This window comes from Camelus dromedarius, chromosome 7 (genome assembly GCF_036321535.1).
Source record: "Camelus dromedarius isolate mCamDro1 chromosome 7, mCamDro1.pat, whole genome shotgun sequence".
In the NCBI taxonomy this organism is placed as follows: Eukaryota; Metazoa; Chordata; class Mammalia; order Artiodactyla; family Camelidae; genus Camelus; species Camelus dromedarius.
This window is the reverse complement of record NC_087442.1, coordinates 31911103-31927666: the sequence shown is the minus strand read 5'-3', so window position 1 is coordinate 31927666 and position 16564 is coordinate 31911103. Positions and strand designations below refer to the sequence as shown.

The 16564-nt window shown below is 35.1% G+C and overlaps 1 long non-coding RNA gene across 1 annotated transcript in view; it reads left to right on the top strand.

Moving 5' to 3' along the window:
- Positions 1-16564, top strand: part of LOC135321672 (uncharacterized) — a 228093-nt gene that overhangs the window by 68279 nt on the left and 143250 nt on the right. Inside the window, exon 4 of the long non-coding RNA XR_010381609.1 lies at positions 12032-12127. This is a non-coding gene — a long non-coding RNA (uncharacterized LOC135321672). The remainder of the gene's footprint in view (positions 1-12031; positions 12128-16564) is intronic.

Genomic DNA, 16564 nt, shown 5'->3' with positions numbered 1-16564 from the left:
TCCAGATCAACCCATACCCGATTTTCATAACTGATGAATGACTCTGAAAGGCACAGTGGGTGGTGGGCATTTGTATTGTGTCTCCTTACAAGCAGGGATTGTAATGCAGAATCAACCAGAGTTTCCTTCAGCTTTGAAAGGAACATTAATTTTTGCATCCATTGGAAGAGAAACCCACACTGTTGTTTTTACTGTTACCTTGTAAATTTCCCCCCACCACTCCTAGTAGTGTCTAATTATAAAGCCAGGTAATGCTATGGTAAATTCTGCTGTTTAGTAGAGATGTTTCTAATCCAACTGACAAATGTCCTCTGAAACACTTGAGTTCTTAAATTAACCTGATAACTCATGCTTCATAAGAGCCAGTAAATATCTCTGTTCATTTTGGCAATCCAAGGAGATTTTTTATAAACTGGAAAAGGTTAAGAGATGCAGCTCCAGTTCCTGGGACAGCATTTGACATACAATGACCTTACCCAAGGAAAAGGTATTCTCCCCTAGAATCTCAAGGCAAATACATGTCTCATTCTGTATCATTAGGTTGTGTGTATACATTACAGAAAAAGGTGTTAGGGAGAGAGAACTCGTGTTTATTGAACAGCTATTATATAGCCAGCAAGTGATAGGAACTTTATACAGACAGGCTCACTTCATACTCACAAAGATCCTGCAAGGTAGATAGTATCAACTTATCAAATTCATTCAACAAATAAAGAAATATAGTTGATAACACTGTACTGTATCACTGACGTTTGCTTAAAGAGTAAAGCTTAAATATTCTAACCAAAAAAAAAGAAGAAGTAAATATGTGAGGTGATTGATGTGTTAATTAACTAGATGGGGGAAATCCCTTCGCAATGTGTACATATATCAAATCACCACAATGTATACCTTAAGTATCTTACAATTCTGTTTGTTAGCTATACCTCAGTAAAGCTGAAATGAAAAAAAGGAAAAACCCAGAGGAAAAATCAACTTGGCTTTAGGAGAAGAGAGATTTGAGCCATATGCATTTCAATATGCAGACTCCGGCACAGTGGGCATTAACCAGTTATAGTTGGAATCGTTCAAAACCTTCTATTTTCAAGAGTTAGCATGCCTTTTAGTTAAGAGACCAAAGGGAAAGAAAGGAAGTTATATGGGACTAGTTGAGATCATAGCTATCCCTTCACAATTTTTTCAGGGAAAATTTTGTGTTGGGTTCTGTTTTGAATCACCACAGTTTGCTGTATCTTATGTGGATAAGATGTGTTGTGTCCCATGTGCATCAATGAGAAGATACACTACTTTGAAATGAAAATGTGAAGCTCAGACTATTTTGCTTTCTGTTCATCATAAACAGTATGATTACAGGTATGCTTGGTACTAAGTTGTGGAGTATGTGTGCCAGTGTGTGTGTCAATCCAAGGAAAACTCTAAAAGCCATTTTGCCTATATTATTAATGAATACACTTAAGACCGCTCAAGCAGCATAGTTTCTTACAGATCTGGCAGTGAAATAGACTGGAACCACAAGAAAGTCAAGTCAGTCATCATGGGATTAACATCCACAGAGTTACCGGGCCTAATACTGATTTTAAAATAGTCAAATTTACATCTCAAGTTATAACATGAATGCTTTTATTATGTTTTTTGAAAAGGCTTTTCACTTATCAGATACTTCTTCCTTTTCAACACGCCGATATTCAGGTACAGGTTAAATTGTTTACCTGTCACTTCACCTCTGAGGTGATATAGTTAGGCCATGGAAAAGTGCTATGAATAATTATACTGCACATGGCTGTATGTAAACCCAATTGCCCACTCCCTGGTCATACCCAAGCCCCAGGCCTTCACTATTTCAGAAAAAGTCTTTGCTGTGACTCTCAGGTAAAAGTGATTTTATTCCCCTTGCTGGAAAAGAAACTTCATTGCCCCTATAGATAAGGAGATTCTCTGTGGACTTAAATGTTACCTTTTAATTTTCAGCCTCCCCAAGTTCTCTATCTCTACTCTGTCTCACTTATTATACATGGCATTCTTATTTTATATCATATTATTCCACCAAAGCAATTACTTACTTTTCAGAGTCCTACCAGCAAAACATTGTGACTTGGATGAATTCCTCTAAAACCTGCGAGAGGTGAAAAATATTTCTGACAGTAACTCAAACTCTAGACGCAAAAAAAAAAAAATTGATAAATTTGACTACATAAAAATAAAAGTTTATTTGGTATACTAAGACCACACAAACACACACGCAACCATCGCAGCAGAGTCAAAAGACAAATGACAAACTAGTCAAAAATATGTGCAATTTGTATCATAAAGAATGAGTATCCTTAATATATAAATGGCTTCTAAAAATAGAGAAGAAAACAATTAGTGATACAATAGAATAATGGACAAGAGATATGACTTGCAAGATCACAGGAAAAGAAATAAATGCATGTGGCTCTCAAATACATGAAGAAGCTTCATATCACACGTAAGATAAATTAAAATCCATTGAGGTAGTTTCTTACCTAATAGACTGGCAAAATTCAAAATTTTGTTATTATCTACTAGTGATACAAAATTTAGACTCTAAAGGACAAAAAAACTTACCTTCATAACTTACAGGGAAAAAAAGAGCAAGAGATAAAAATGAAATCTTTTTTAAGAAATTTAAGATATACATCAGTCAGTTGCAAAATTTGAACCTTATTTGGATTTCAATTCGAAAAACAGTTAAAAACACAAGACAATCAGGAAAATTTGAACACTAACTAAATGATTATGAAAATAAATTATTGGTATAAATTTATGTGTGATAGTGATATTGTGGGTTTTTTTTTTAACTAAGTCCTTATATTTTGAAGAAAGACACTGAAATATTTATGGATAAAATGATGTGATGTTTGGCATTTGCTTCAAAATAAGCCTGGGCAAAGGATGAGGTGATATTTATAAAACGAAATTGACCATAGTTGATTATTACCTAAGTTAAGTGATAACTTCATTGTATTAATCTCTACTTTTTATGTTACTGAAATTTTCCATAATAAAATTTCTAAAAGAGCATCAAATATATGTTAAAAATATAGTTGATAGTCTGAAGCACATCTTACCATAGTGTATGTAAAATATTTTAAATTGTGATATGAAAGGCAATGTCTGTACCAAACTCTGAAGGTCTGAAGTCAAACATGAGGTTTATTTTTTCAGGATTGCATAATAAACAATTTCTAGCTCAAGATCAGACCTTTGTTCTTTCATGTCCCTTAGCCATTTCCCATCACTTGGACACTCTCCCTAAGTCCTCTTTTCTTGTCTTCCTCTTTACTCTTCTTTCTTCTTCTTTGTTTACTTTACTTTGAGCCCCCCAAACTCTTCTCTCAGGAAACTAAAGAATTTTTAATGCACAATAACCTTCTTCTTTTTTTCTCCTTACTAATTGACGGGCTGCCCTGAGAACCATCTTTCCACATGCAAAGTGATCATGAACTTGTTCCTTTTGAGGAACTCTCCCCTCAAAATTGAATCAGCCTTCTGTGCTATAAATCCATTGCTTTATGTATTAAATAGCTGTGTATTCTCAACATCTTAGTCTTTTGATATAGTCATTGACTTGTACCATTCATATACCAGAAAATCAGTTTGTTAGGGATGATTGTATCACTTCTACTTAAATTTTTAAATTTATATTCATTTTGTTCGCTATTAAGAAAAAATATATGATATACATAAATATATATTATATATAAGAAAACTATATATCATCCAAGTAACAATTATCCTTAAGTAGTTTTGAATTAAAATCATCACATAGCATATAATAAAGTCCTCATCTCTTATGCTTTAATTTTTTAAAAATCACTATAAATTATTTCCACTATCTGTTTTCTCAATCTTCTCCCAAATTCTTTTTTGAGACATTACAACTATACAAGTTTCAACCTACTAGAAGATTTTTATTTGGCTTTTTAGCTAACTTTACCTGTAGCAGTTTTTTTGTAGTGTGCAGAATTATTCGTAAGTGCCATATCAAAAGTCATTCCTTATTATTTCAAAAACATTTATTGAGTTCCAGACAATATGTTAGTTCCTGACAATACCAAGTTATCACTTTGTTCCCCTGTATCCCTAAGGATCTCCTGGCAGAGTCCAGTCTCTTTCCAAGGGTGCACGGCTATAAAATGCAACTCCAGCTTCCCCCACAGGTTCTAGTTTGGACCAAGAAGATGCTGTTGATTCTTTTCTATGTTTATTTCGTGCATGAAACCCTTGCCTCTTCTGGAATTCACATATCTCAGAGTTGTACACCATTTATTCCTGGGGAGCTGTTCACTTATTTTAAGCTTCTTAGACAATCATTTCTATATTATTTCTGGAAAAAAAGTAAAATGTGTTTAAGGAAAGATCCCCGAACACAAATACAAATTTCTACCCTAAACTATTTCTTAGTTTAAATGCAGGAGAATGACATTCTTGGAAAGGCTAATTGTAGATAGGACAGTCGTTTTTAGAAGAAGCTAGAAACAGTATTATAACTTTCCAGAATGACCAACAGTGACTTTGCTTCAGTGACGTCATGTGTCCAATATAAGTTAGCCTCACCTGATAAGTCTTGAAATACATTTTTGCTGTAGTACAAGGAAATTTGTTTTCACCATATGCACCTTAGTTGATTAGTTAATAAATTCACTACTATAATTGAATGTGAAATAGGAAAACAAGCCTAATTCCTCTTTCCTAGAAGCAAGTTCTTTTTGAGAAATGGCACACCATTTAGCTGGTTAGTTTGGAAAGGACTCAATAACTTTTTATTTGAGCCCTCCCAAATACAATAGCAACATTATTCCCCATGGTTTTGGTTCTTTCCTAGTTCCTCTTACTCTGAAATTTCTGACTTAATGCAAAAGCTCATGTCACACATTTTAGTCCTGAGGGAAATTACTGTGACCTGTTTTTTTACTTTCTTCAGGGAGTTTATTTTTCTCCACTTCCCCCTCCCCCAATTGTTGGCTATTTCTTACCAGCTACACTCCTCTAAATCATCCTCCTGGCAGGGCATGCCAGCTGTCTACTGAGGATGCATCTAATCTTGGCCCTTGTCATTTGGCCTTTTTAAAATGGTCCCAGTTTAAAGTGTTGTGTAATAAAAATAAATAGGTTTGCCTCCCTGAGTGCTATGACTCACCCTCATTAAAGCCACTGCTGCCTTAAATGACACTGATTTTATCATTCTCTTCAGAGTAGAAAAGCTAACACATGTGTACTTTCCAGAATCAGGGACAGAAGATTCTTGTATTTTAGTAAATCCATATTTAAGGACCACATGCTATATGCACACATCAGGATAGTGTGACCAAGCTGCATTAAAAAAAAAAAAATCCACCAACGATTTCATCCCAGCATATTTAGATTTAATATCAACAATCTGAAATCCACAAATCTTTCAAGAGTTGGTATTTCAGGAATTCCTTCAGCTCCGCATTCTTGGCATTTACAACCCTGAACAGAATCTATATTTTAGTTGCTTTTGCTTTTCCGTGGTCAAGTTCTCCTTCGACCCCACCTGCATGCCTCTCATAGCTCCTGATATTTCTTTGAGAAAAAGTCCTAGGTGCCTGATATACTTCTGCATTCCCCCCCCTCTTATGTCCAGGTTTCTGTAAATAGTGTATAAGTTATACTTCAGTTCTTTTACATTATAAATCATTAACACCAACTGGCAAATATTAAATAACTACCTCTGTTGGTTTGTTCAGGACATGTCTGAGTAACTTATTTTGTACAGGAATGAACATGAATCTGAGGGAGGAAGGGTTTATTAGAAATTTGATTTTGATCATTTGTTTTATGCTTTCCTATGATATGTTATACGGTTTATCCTAACACATTTTCAAGTACATTATCTATATATTATATAAGGATAAGTTAAAAAAAAATCCCTGCCTAGTACTGACAAAAGTTATCACTAATTAAGACAGAGGTGGCACTTTTTTGGGAAAAAAACAGGTTTTTAAAAATGTATCATAAGCAAAATCAACTTATTAGTAGTTTTCCCCTAGGATTCAAGTAAATGCTCCCACTTTAAAACTGAGTCTTTGGGCCAGTGCTGTATGGGCAAATCATTCGTTTCAGCATATGCAGTAATCCCAGACTGTCATCTGCCAGTTGTCACACGTCAGGCCATTTGATATTGACAGACCTTCCAAAAGGGGAGCAGAAGGCTGATTGACAGTTTGCATCAATGGCCAAGTCCGCGCACTTAGAGGGCAAAATTATAGGGCTTTAAATATGTACACCAGAGAGCAGATAAAATAAATAAAGGAAATTCTAAATTATAGCTTTACATGTTAAAGATCAGGATTCTTTAATAGAATGGTCCCTCTGTGGGTCCGTTTATTTGGCTCTTAAAAGTACGATTTCTTTAAAATAGAAAGTTAAAACAAAATTCAAGGTGACCATTAGCATGTATTTTGCATAAAAATAGTTCTCTCACCAGGAAGAGAATTGGTTAAGGCTCTAGCGTTGTTTCTCAAACTGGTTTCCCAGGATCTCTGGAAAGCTTGGAAGGGGTCAGGGCACACAATTTTAGGGTTAAAATTTTCACAGTAATGTTTCGAATTTGTGTCTTCATTTTGATGATGGCCTCTTTAAAAATTACCAATATAGAAGTTCTCTTTTGTGGTATACATTTTAAATAAAAAAGACATTTTTATAGGTTTGGAGGTCTTCAAGTAGCTTATTTTCTTGCCTTTTTAAAAAAAGGGGGTTTATACATGACTCAGGTTTGATACATGCTTTACTAAAGAAAATAAATTGGTTCCTACTATGTCACAGAGCAGCAGAAACTTAAGAGAGAATAAAGACACGATAGAAGCTATCAAAGAAAAATCACACTGGAGAGAGTTAAACAGGCAAGGATGGCTTTATTCAAGACTATTGTAACAAAGGTTATGACTATTGCAATAAGAGAGAGAGACTGAACTCAACTCGGGTGAAATGAAAGCTGGGCAAGTTTTTAAGCACTGAGGCGACCTAAAGAGAGTAGGTGCTAGAGAACGTACGGCAGTTGGTCAGTGTGTTAGGCCATCTGTGTATGCTAATTGGTTCTAATTAAATTAAGGTTCCTACCTCTCACTGAGACTGAGAGATAGGAGCTCAGTCTTCCTTGAGGAGTACATTTTAAAGGGATTGCTCACAGTTCCTTGAGAAAAACATTTTTGAGCTGTAAGACTGGCGAGGCAAGATTTACATCTCAAAGTGGCAGAAAAAGAATTTACAATTGCAAGGTTGCTAAAGTAAGTGCTCTAAGAAAAGGGAAGTCTGGGGCTTAGAGACAGAAATCTATCAGTTAGTCGAGTGGAGGGGGACATTAAGACCATCTTTGCTACCATCTTTCAGAGGAAGAGAAGACAGAAAATGGCAACATCACAGGGGACAAATACAAGTTATGGATTAACTGAAGACAGTACATTTCCAGAGGTCCAGAAATGATTTATTTGATCTATCTTTACTAAATAGGCACTTGAAAACGTGTTTGAATAAAGGAAGAAAAGAATGAATGTATGAATGAATGAATGTGCCCTAGAAGTATATGGCACCATTTTCCAGAATTCATCCTGAAGGGTTTCTTGCCTCTCTCTTTCCCTTCAATGAACTGTGCATAAAATGAGACAATACTCATGTTCTAGATGCTAAATGAACTAAAATTAATTTTTGTTTTTATCTTTAGTTCATTAAATTTCTGTAAAAGTTGTTTTAAAATTTTACAACTGTGAGCAACGGCTGAGCAGGAAAACATAGATTCTGAAATATGCAAAGTAAAGATCTTTTCCTTAGAAATATGATACCCCAACCAGAATGCAACCTCTTGTGATAGTGAATTTGTTACAGGAGAGTTACAAAATGTCCTTCTGCCAATTTCATGAAAGGTTCTAGATTGATAAAATCCACTGAATGCATTTTCTACGAACAAATATTATTAAGCTTGCTTTAGTCCTGCTGTATCCAAAGCACTGAAATGAATAATATGGTTTCTGCCCTTTAGCATTGACAGTATAGTGGGGAAAGAGACAAATAAACAAGAGATTGTCACTAATGTGGCAGAAGAGAACATAGAGGAATACACATCCCTCTGGTTCAATACCTGCAGAGACTACAGCTTACCATGCCATTCATTCATTCAAAATGTATTTATTGAGCACTGTATGTAAGACATACTTGTAGGTCCTGGGATTTAGCAGTGAACAAAACACACTGTTATAGTGAGTGGAACAGACAGTGAACAACCAAATATGTAACGTAAAGTCAGGATAATGATAAATGCAATGGAGAAATTAAAAAGCCTGGAAGGAAGAAAGAGAGTAACAGGAAACTCTATTTTAGATAGAGTGTTTAGGGAAGACTTTTCAAGGAGACAAATTTTGAGCAGATGTTAGAATGAAGTAAGGAAGCAAATCATGCCAGTATATGAAAAAGAGCATTTCAGGCTGTGATAATAGCAAGTGCAAAGGTCCTGGGGCAGGAGCATATTTAGCATATGTCAAAACATCAAGAAGGGCCAGTGTAACCAGAACAAAGAGAGCAACAAGAAGACTGAAGGAAATAAACTAGGAAAATGAGCCAATGGACAGATTATATAAAATCTTATTAAAAAAATGGTAAGGACTCAGGGCTTTATTCTGAGCATGATGGGTACCCATGGAAGATTTTGAACAAGAAATTAACATGATTCAGTTTTATTGGAGTTGCTCAAGACTTGGGTGAAGCTGGTGGGCTAGATAAGGAAAGATTTCTAAAGACGGAGAAGTCTTAATTTCTTCTGGAAAGACACATAAGAGCTAGCCAAGTGAACAAGCTCAGCTGGGTTTCTGGGAATAGGGGATGGGGTAGAAAAATGTGGCAGGCAGAGGGAGCAGCACGCATAAAGTCTGAGGGCAGGAGCCATGGCAGTGCCTTGACTGCGCTGTTTATCCAGTATGTAGCACTAGAGGCACAGTGTCAAGCGTCTGTGATATTTCAGAGATTGGCTAAAATGTTTGAGGTAAAGAAAACCTTTTTTTTTTTTTTTTTTTGGTTCTTAAATAGAAAAGGGGAGGCATTTTTAAATCAAAACAACCAATAACTATATTAAAATATAGTAAAAACTTAAATGTAGACTCCTCAAAAGTAAGAACTTAACCTGTTTTGTTCCATAAAGAATTTCAGTACCTACAACAGAGACTGGCCTGTGTTAGCCGTCTAATAATTATTGAATGAATTAATAAATTTAACTCAGTTTTATAAAATGTGGCATTATGTCAACCAGTCAACTGCAGCTCTGCTCACATCTTTACTGTTATTTGTAAGCTATTTTTCACATGGAACGTCGGTTTACTGTAACATGTCCAATAAGACATAAATCTCCGAAAGGAATTATTCCTAGGGCCTCTGAGAGTCTTTAAAAGAGTCTGTATCCTAGAAACCAGCAGGTAGTTAGAGAGTGTGGCACGAATGGGTGGAACAGTAACAAATGAATCCGCAGGAGACAGGCTTTGCAATGTCGTAATGAGAAGCATCAGATTCCATCCTGGAGGGAATACAGAGCCATTAAAAAGTATTAGGAATGGAGTCAGAGTCACATGTTAAAAGGGGCACTCTTGTTTTCACCTTGACAATGGATTAGATTGAGATAAGACAGCAGTAATTATCAGGAGACAAGGTAAGAAGATGGTTGTCCCAATCTGAGGGTAAAATGAAGATGGATTGATCCATAAGGTCATGCCCATGGGAATAATGAGAAAGGAATTGACTTAAGTCTATTAAGGAGATGATATTAGTAGGAATTGGTAGCTAATTAGTTGTAGAAGTAGAAAGAGGGAAGCATTATGAATGACTCTCTGGATTGTAGTTGAGTCACTAGATGGATGGTACTGTCTGTCTCACAGAGGAGGAGTAATGGAGGAAATGTTTATTGAATTAATCAATTGATTGATTAATAAAAAGTTTCTAATTCATTTCCAAAATTAACCACCAATTGGGCCTTGTGTAAATTATTTTAATCTCATTTCCCTCATCTGCTAAACAAGGGCAATTGCATCCACTCAGCCTGCCTCACAGAGCTGGCTTGAAGAACAAATGTAATATGTATTTTCTAATTTTGAAAATATTTAACATTTTATACATACAAAATATTACTTGTTATAAAGCATGATTTTTCAAGTGGACCTTCTTGAACCCACTATAAATACATTTTTTAAAGGATATTACAAATGCTGTTGAATCAGTATGCTTCTCTCCATCTCATCCTCAGCCATTATCACTATCATGAATTTTATGCTTAACATTTTCTCACTTAAAAAATAGTTTTATTTATATGTGCATATATCCTCAAACAAGATATAATAAAGTTTTTCTTGTTTTTGAGTTTCATTCAGCTGAGAGCGTCCAGTCTTAACACACCTTGCTTTTTAGTCAATATTATGTTTCCATTATTGTTATAGAATTGTGTATAAGAGCAAAAAAAAAATACAAAATAAAACTAGAAACAACACAAATATCTCCCCACAAAATGACAACTAAAGCATGATATAGTCTCCCAAAGGAATATTAAATAGCAGGAAAAATTACAGTTGAGTATAGCAATAGAGAATATGAATTATTACCAACTTTGAAAAACTGCAAGAAGGCATGAACATATAATAAATAATACTTTTATGAATTCTATGTAGTTAAAAATAAAATAAAAGTTTACTAAGAACAGACTTTCTATGAAGACAGTGCTTAGTAAGATTTTAATATTTATGAACGAGGAAGGAGATTGTCCAGTGAGAAGAGTCCTGACGCTTTCCTCCTGAGGTTTTCCTTTTGCCTTTGTGTAATCCCACTGAGCACTGCTCACTTCCCACCACCATTAGCTGCCAGGGGTGCTGCTTTCCTTTTCTAAAGCCTATGCATGGATTAAGAATTTCTGGATATAGTAGGGTTCAGGAGCTAGCTGAGCTGTTTATTTTGTCCCTCTCAAGGACAAAGGCCAATTTCATTAAAATTAAAACATTACCTGGCTCAAATCTTGGGAGATTTAGTGTTTTATTTCAATAAGGGAAGCTGCTCTATTTCCTTGAGGTACTTTTTTTTAAACATTTATAATTTTCATATGCCCTAAATTAGATCCAGAGCTGTAGAACTTATTGTTTAAGCTCTATAAATAGATGTTAAGTGTTGTAGTGCTAGATAATAAATCCTATGAAATCAAGTTATTAAAAATATTCATGTCTACAGCTAAGAGATATTCTGTTTGATTTACATATTTCCTTCCCGTATCCTCAGTATTTAAGAAGGACAACAATGATTGCTAAAATATACCAGTCCAGGTCAACACAACTTCCCTTTGACCCATACCCATTAAAAAAGGTTAGAGTTTAAATTTTTGGTAGAAAGACAAAAGAGGAAGTCTTATTTATTCTTCCAGCTCAACGTAATCAGCATATTCCTCATCTAAGACATAACCTTTAAGTTTACTAGTATTACAACATTGCTTCACTTGTCATCTATATGTATAAATAGATGTGTAGATATCTATATGATATATACAATTACCATGCGTCATGTTATAATTATACATATCATAGTTTATTTAAATCAATATTCTATTTCCGCTGGTAATAGTTAACACTTCTATAACTTACACTCTGCCAGGCGCTATTCTAAGTGCTTTGCTGTTAAACCTTGTAACCCGTGAGGTGGGTAGTCTTATAATCCACATTTTGCAGACGAGGAAACTCAGACCCAAGGCGTTTAAGGATGAAGATCAAGGTCACAAAGTTCATAAGCATTAGGTTAGACCTGGGATTCAAACCCACATGTCTGGCTCCAGGGTCTGTGCTCTCAAACCTGACCTTATGTCGCCTTTACCGAATGGCTGTGTTAAATGAAGCCACTCGAAACATCAGTGTGGACAGTTAAGCTAACAACCTGACCCAAAGAAGATATTTTGAGTTTGAGTCGTTACTTTGAAAATTCATCTTCAAAGTCTTTTTGTCTTTATTAAATAGATGCAATTTTGTTTATTTCCCATTAGCAATGCCTATGAGACTGTGACCTCTTTCAGCATAAGGACCATTCAACTATTTCTACTCTCCTGAACCTGTCATTCAGTCAAAAATCTGTTGAAAAGGTAAGTGAAGGAGCAATGCAACACGTTGGCTACTTAAAGGAAGGTTTTGGGGTAACTGGATGGTTCAGATTGAAATTTTGTTCTTGAGAAAGACTAAAATATTTTTATCTGAATTAATCAGATGGATAGGCTATATTAATCTATTTCATTGGATTAAAAGAAAATTGATGACTAGTTTAATGATCTTAGTATATTAATTGTGCTCTGGAATCATAAACTACCATAGATTATTCTTGTGATTATTTTAACAAAGTCCAAAAATTGAACTTGAAAATGTGAGTAAATAGTATTCTGATAACAACATTATTGTCTAACAGTGATTTACAAAATTTTATTCAAATATGAACATTTTTGGCAGATATTAAAGTCTGTTAAAATATTACAGTATATTTAAAATCTACTAAATTACCAATTCCTATTAACAACCAGTTTAAAAGGTACAAAGTTTTCAATTAAAAATTTGAAGCATTTGCTATTGTGTACAAATAAAAACCCCTAGCATTAGTGAAATATAGCTAAATATTAATCCTCAAAATATTTTAATGGAGGTAAACATAAGGGAAGCATTTGTAGGGTTCCCATCTTTGTCACCCAGCACTTACAGTTACAAAATACACATAAGAAAGGTAAGTCAGATTCCTACCCCACCAGTCTCTGTATAAGAAGTCTGGCCCTGTTGTCACAATTGCTCTGTTCAGTCAGTTAATATTTATCATACTGTCGTTATACAGAAGGCACAGTACTGAGTTCTCCATAATAGAACATTGTGTGTAAAGGTAGTTTAAAGTGCTTCCAACCTTCACAAGTATTGTCATGTTTTGAGTTATGAGGTAGGCAACATTGGTGTCCTTCTTATCATGTTACAGATGTGAAAACTGAGGCCCAGCGTGGTTAATTATACTATCCAAAGTCCCAAAAGTGGTGGTGAAACTGGGGCTACAGAAGCAATAATGGTAATAATAAAAAAGGAGAGAGGGAACAGAAATAGCCCCTCAAAAGGTTCTGCTTCATAAAAGTCTTGATTTGAAAGCAATGTTAAATGGCTTGGTCATACATGGAATACACACCAAACTCACTTTACTATTAAGGGTTAAGTTTCTTTTGATTAGTACAACAGACCAACTTCCAATAATAATACTCTTTTTAAGTATAATTGACATATTCTTATATCATACTTTTCTCTCTTCTTGCTTAAACTTAATAGAAAAAACAATCTTCCAAAAAAAAAAAAAAAGGCACCCAAAGAATAAATAGGGTATGTAATGAGCAACCATTATACATGATTTCTTCACTCATGTGGAACCCCTATAAGCCGCTAATGAGTTCACCACTTGTGAGGTACTAAGGCCTTTTGTTTCAACCAGGTTAATCATATTTTATGACCAACCATTATGTCTCTTCCATTCATGTATACCACTATTTCATTGCTAGGTACAGTATTCATACTTTATGGTCCAATTTATTATTTGGCTGCATCTGAAAACCAAGACTATATGAATGTTTTATTTGATATGCAAAATACACTAAAGTTACTGTTACTTTTATAAACATGTAATAAATCCTATAAAAAGGCATATCTTAGAAAAATAAGAAAATTGAATAGGGAGTTCTTAAGCTTTCCCATCCTCAGTGTCAACACAGTGAGCGTGCAAAAATTCATCTGGCCCAATATTGATAGTAATAATGGCTCCTATTTATTGAGAACCTTCTCTGGACCTTACCCTTTATGTACACATTTTTATATTCATCATTTCAGCTAACTGAATCTTCACATTGAACATATACAATAGTTATCATCACTTCATAGCTGAGGAAACTGACATTCGCAAGGATAAGTAACTTCTCCACGTTACAGAGCAGCAAATTTGAGTTTTATTCCATCCTGAACACACTGTCTACTACCTCATAGTTTTTCCTTTCCCCTCCTCCTTTCACCCTCTCAGATCAGCTAGCTGAGGTTCTGTCTTAATTCCTGCTCCATCATCTCCGCCACTCATTTATTTAGTTATTTAGTGTCTATTTTAAACTGGAAGACCTTTCTAAGGAAGTGACATCTGAGCTGGACCACAAATGACATGAAAAAGACACCAGGTGATCTGGGGCTGGGTGTTCCCAGCAGAGGGAACACCATGTGCCAAGGCCTAAGGCAGGAACAGGTTTAGCATGTTTGAGGAATAGCTGGAATGCCAGCAAGGCTGAAGTTCAGTGAGCCGAGAAGAAGATGGTAGTAGGAAATGGGGATTGAAGAAAGAAACAAATACCAGGTTCCGTAGAGCCAAACAGATCCTGGGAGTGTATGGTTTTAAGTGTCATGGAGACCACTGGAAATGTATGGAAATGTCCCAGTCTTATAGCAGCCAGTTTAGCTCATGTTTACCTCAAGCTGCCATCTGCTATCCTATAGTGATGGAGCAGCCACCTCTACCATCAGTTACCCTATTAAAATTGCTTCTGTTTCTTGTGGGTTTACCTGACAGATTCCGCCTCCTGATACTGATGCCAGAGTCACATTAGCTTGGTACACATTTTGGATGCCTTGGCCCTTCCCTGAGTCTGCTGTACCTTTCATTAAAATTATCTTTACTTTCTCCACCCTGACACTACTAATCTCAGCTAGGTATTAGGAGGGGAGAGGGTGGGAGATAATTCTCTTTGAAGTGGGGCTAACTGACACCACTTACTAAACTCTGTAAGAAATATTCACTCCTTTAAAGGAGAAATCATGTTAACCCAAATGAATTTTTAATCTGTAGGGTGTTATAAGTTCAATAAAATGTGACTTGAATTATAATAGGGTGACTTGGGAATCACCACATATACAGGTATCCCCAGGGTTAGCCCTTCTAAATTAATTCTGCTTTTCAAGTTTCTTGACTTCATTACCTTCTAAACAGTTCTTTAAAAGCTCCAGAATTTTTCCTACACTCATTCTCTCAGCTGTGGTATTGGGAAGAGGGAACCAATGAGAAGAAGAGGATGAGTCAAAGGCAACTATTTTTAAGTGCAGATTAGTTGTAGGTGCATAAATACATGTGTATATTTATGCAGAGAAGGTATAAAAACCATTTCCAGAGAGAATGAATTCTAATATACAATGAAAAGCTTCAATATTAATTAAAATTTGAATCCAAATATTATTCATAAAAAATATTCCAAGTCATTTCTATGGTCTTGAAAAGTAGTTATTATTTCTCTAATATTTTGCCCATAATTCAGTCAAAACTGGTTAAGGAAAAGGAGCTAGGGAAAGCAATTATTTTATTACACATATATTTGAATGTAGTGGCCTGGTAATTACTTTAGATTTTATGTAAAGATTATCCTTTAGAAATTTTCATACATTTAAGAAATTCAGAAATTGTACTTCTCCTAACACCTAACATTAAGAAGCAGCTATAGTGACACCAAAAATCAAGAAAGAGAGAGACGTAGGAGCTGGGAAAAGTGGGTGCAGCCCAGGAGAGCAGTGAAAGGAAGGCCCAGAAGAACTGCTGGGCAACAGACTAACAGGAAAGCAACTAAGCCCAGGGGAAGCAGGAAAAATGGGAAGTCATTTTGGGGGAAAAGATCATTTCTGATATGACAGAAAGTCTGGGAAAAAATGACAAGGTCATAGAGCATAAGAAAAAAAGAAATGTAACAAGTAGCACCATGAAAACTGAAAATTAAAACAGTAAGTAAGTAAGTAAGTAAGTAAGTAAGTAAGTAAGTAAGTAAATAAATAAATAACAGAAAATAAATAAAACTGAAAGTTTTAGCTCCATAGTGTACAATAGGAACAGGCCTAATTATGTAAATATGCTTCATTGATTTAACTAAAATGTCTATGTAATTATTGAGGAGAATGGGTGAGGCAAGGAGTTGAGGTCATTTATCAGCTAGATTTCTCGTCTGTCTTCTCAGGAACTGAATACATGTTTCAAACAGATACATCAAGAAATGGTCTGTATATTAATAGAGATGTTTGAAATACAGTAAGAGGGTCAAAAGTGATCCCAGCTCTGGTTATAATCACTAGACTGTCTCCTTCTGTTTCCTCTGACGTGCATGGCTTGTGTCTGTACTAGAATGTATCCCTATGGAATTTCTTTTTTATTATTCCTTTTTTATTTTTATTTTTACTTGATTGATTGATTTTTTTTAAATTGAAGTACAGTCAATTACAACATGTCAATTTCTGATGTACAGCACCATGTCCCAGTCATGCATATACATACATATATTCGTTTTCATATTCTTTTTCATTCAAGGTTATTACAAGATATTGAACGTAGTTGCCTGTGCTATACAGAAGAAACTTGTTTAAAAAATCTATTTTCTGATGTCAGTCCCATTTATGGAACTTTAAAGAATTGCTCAGATATAGTCTTACTACCATATTGTCTCATTCATTCAAGAAACACATCTAATGCTTGCTATATACTTGGTAGTGTGGTA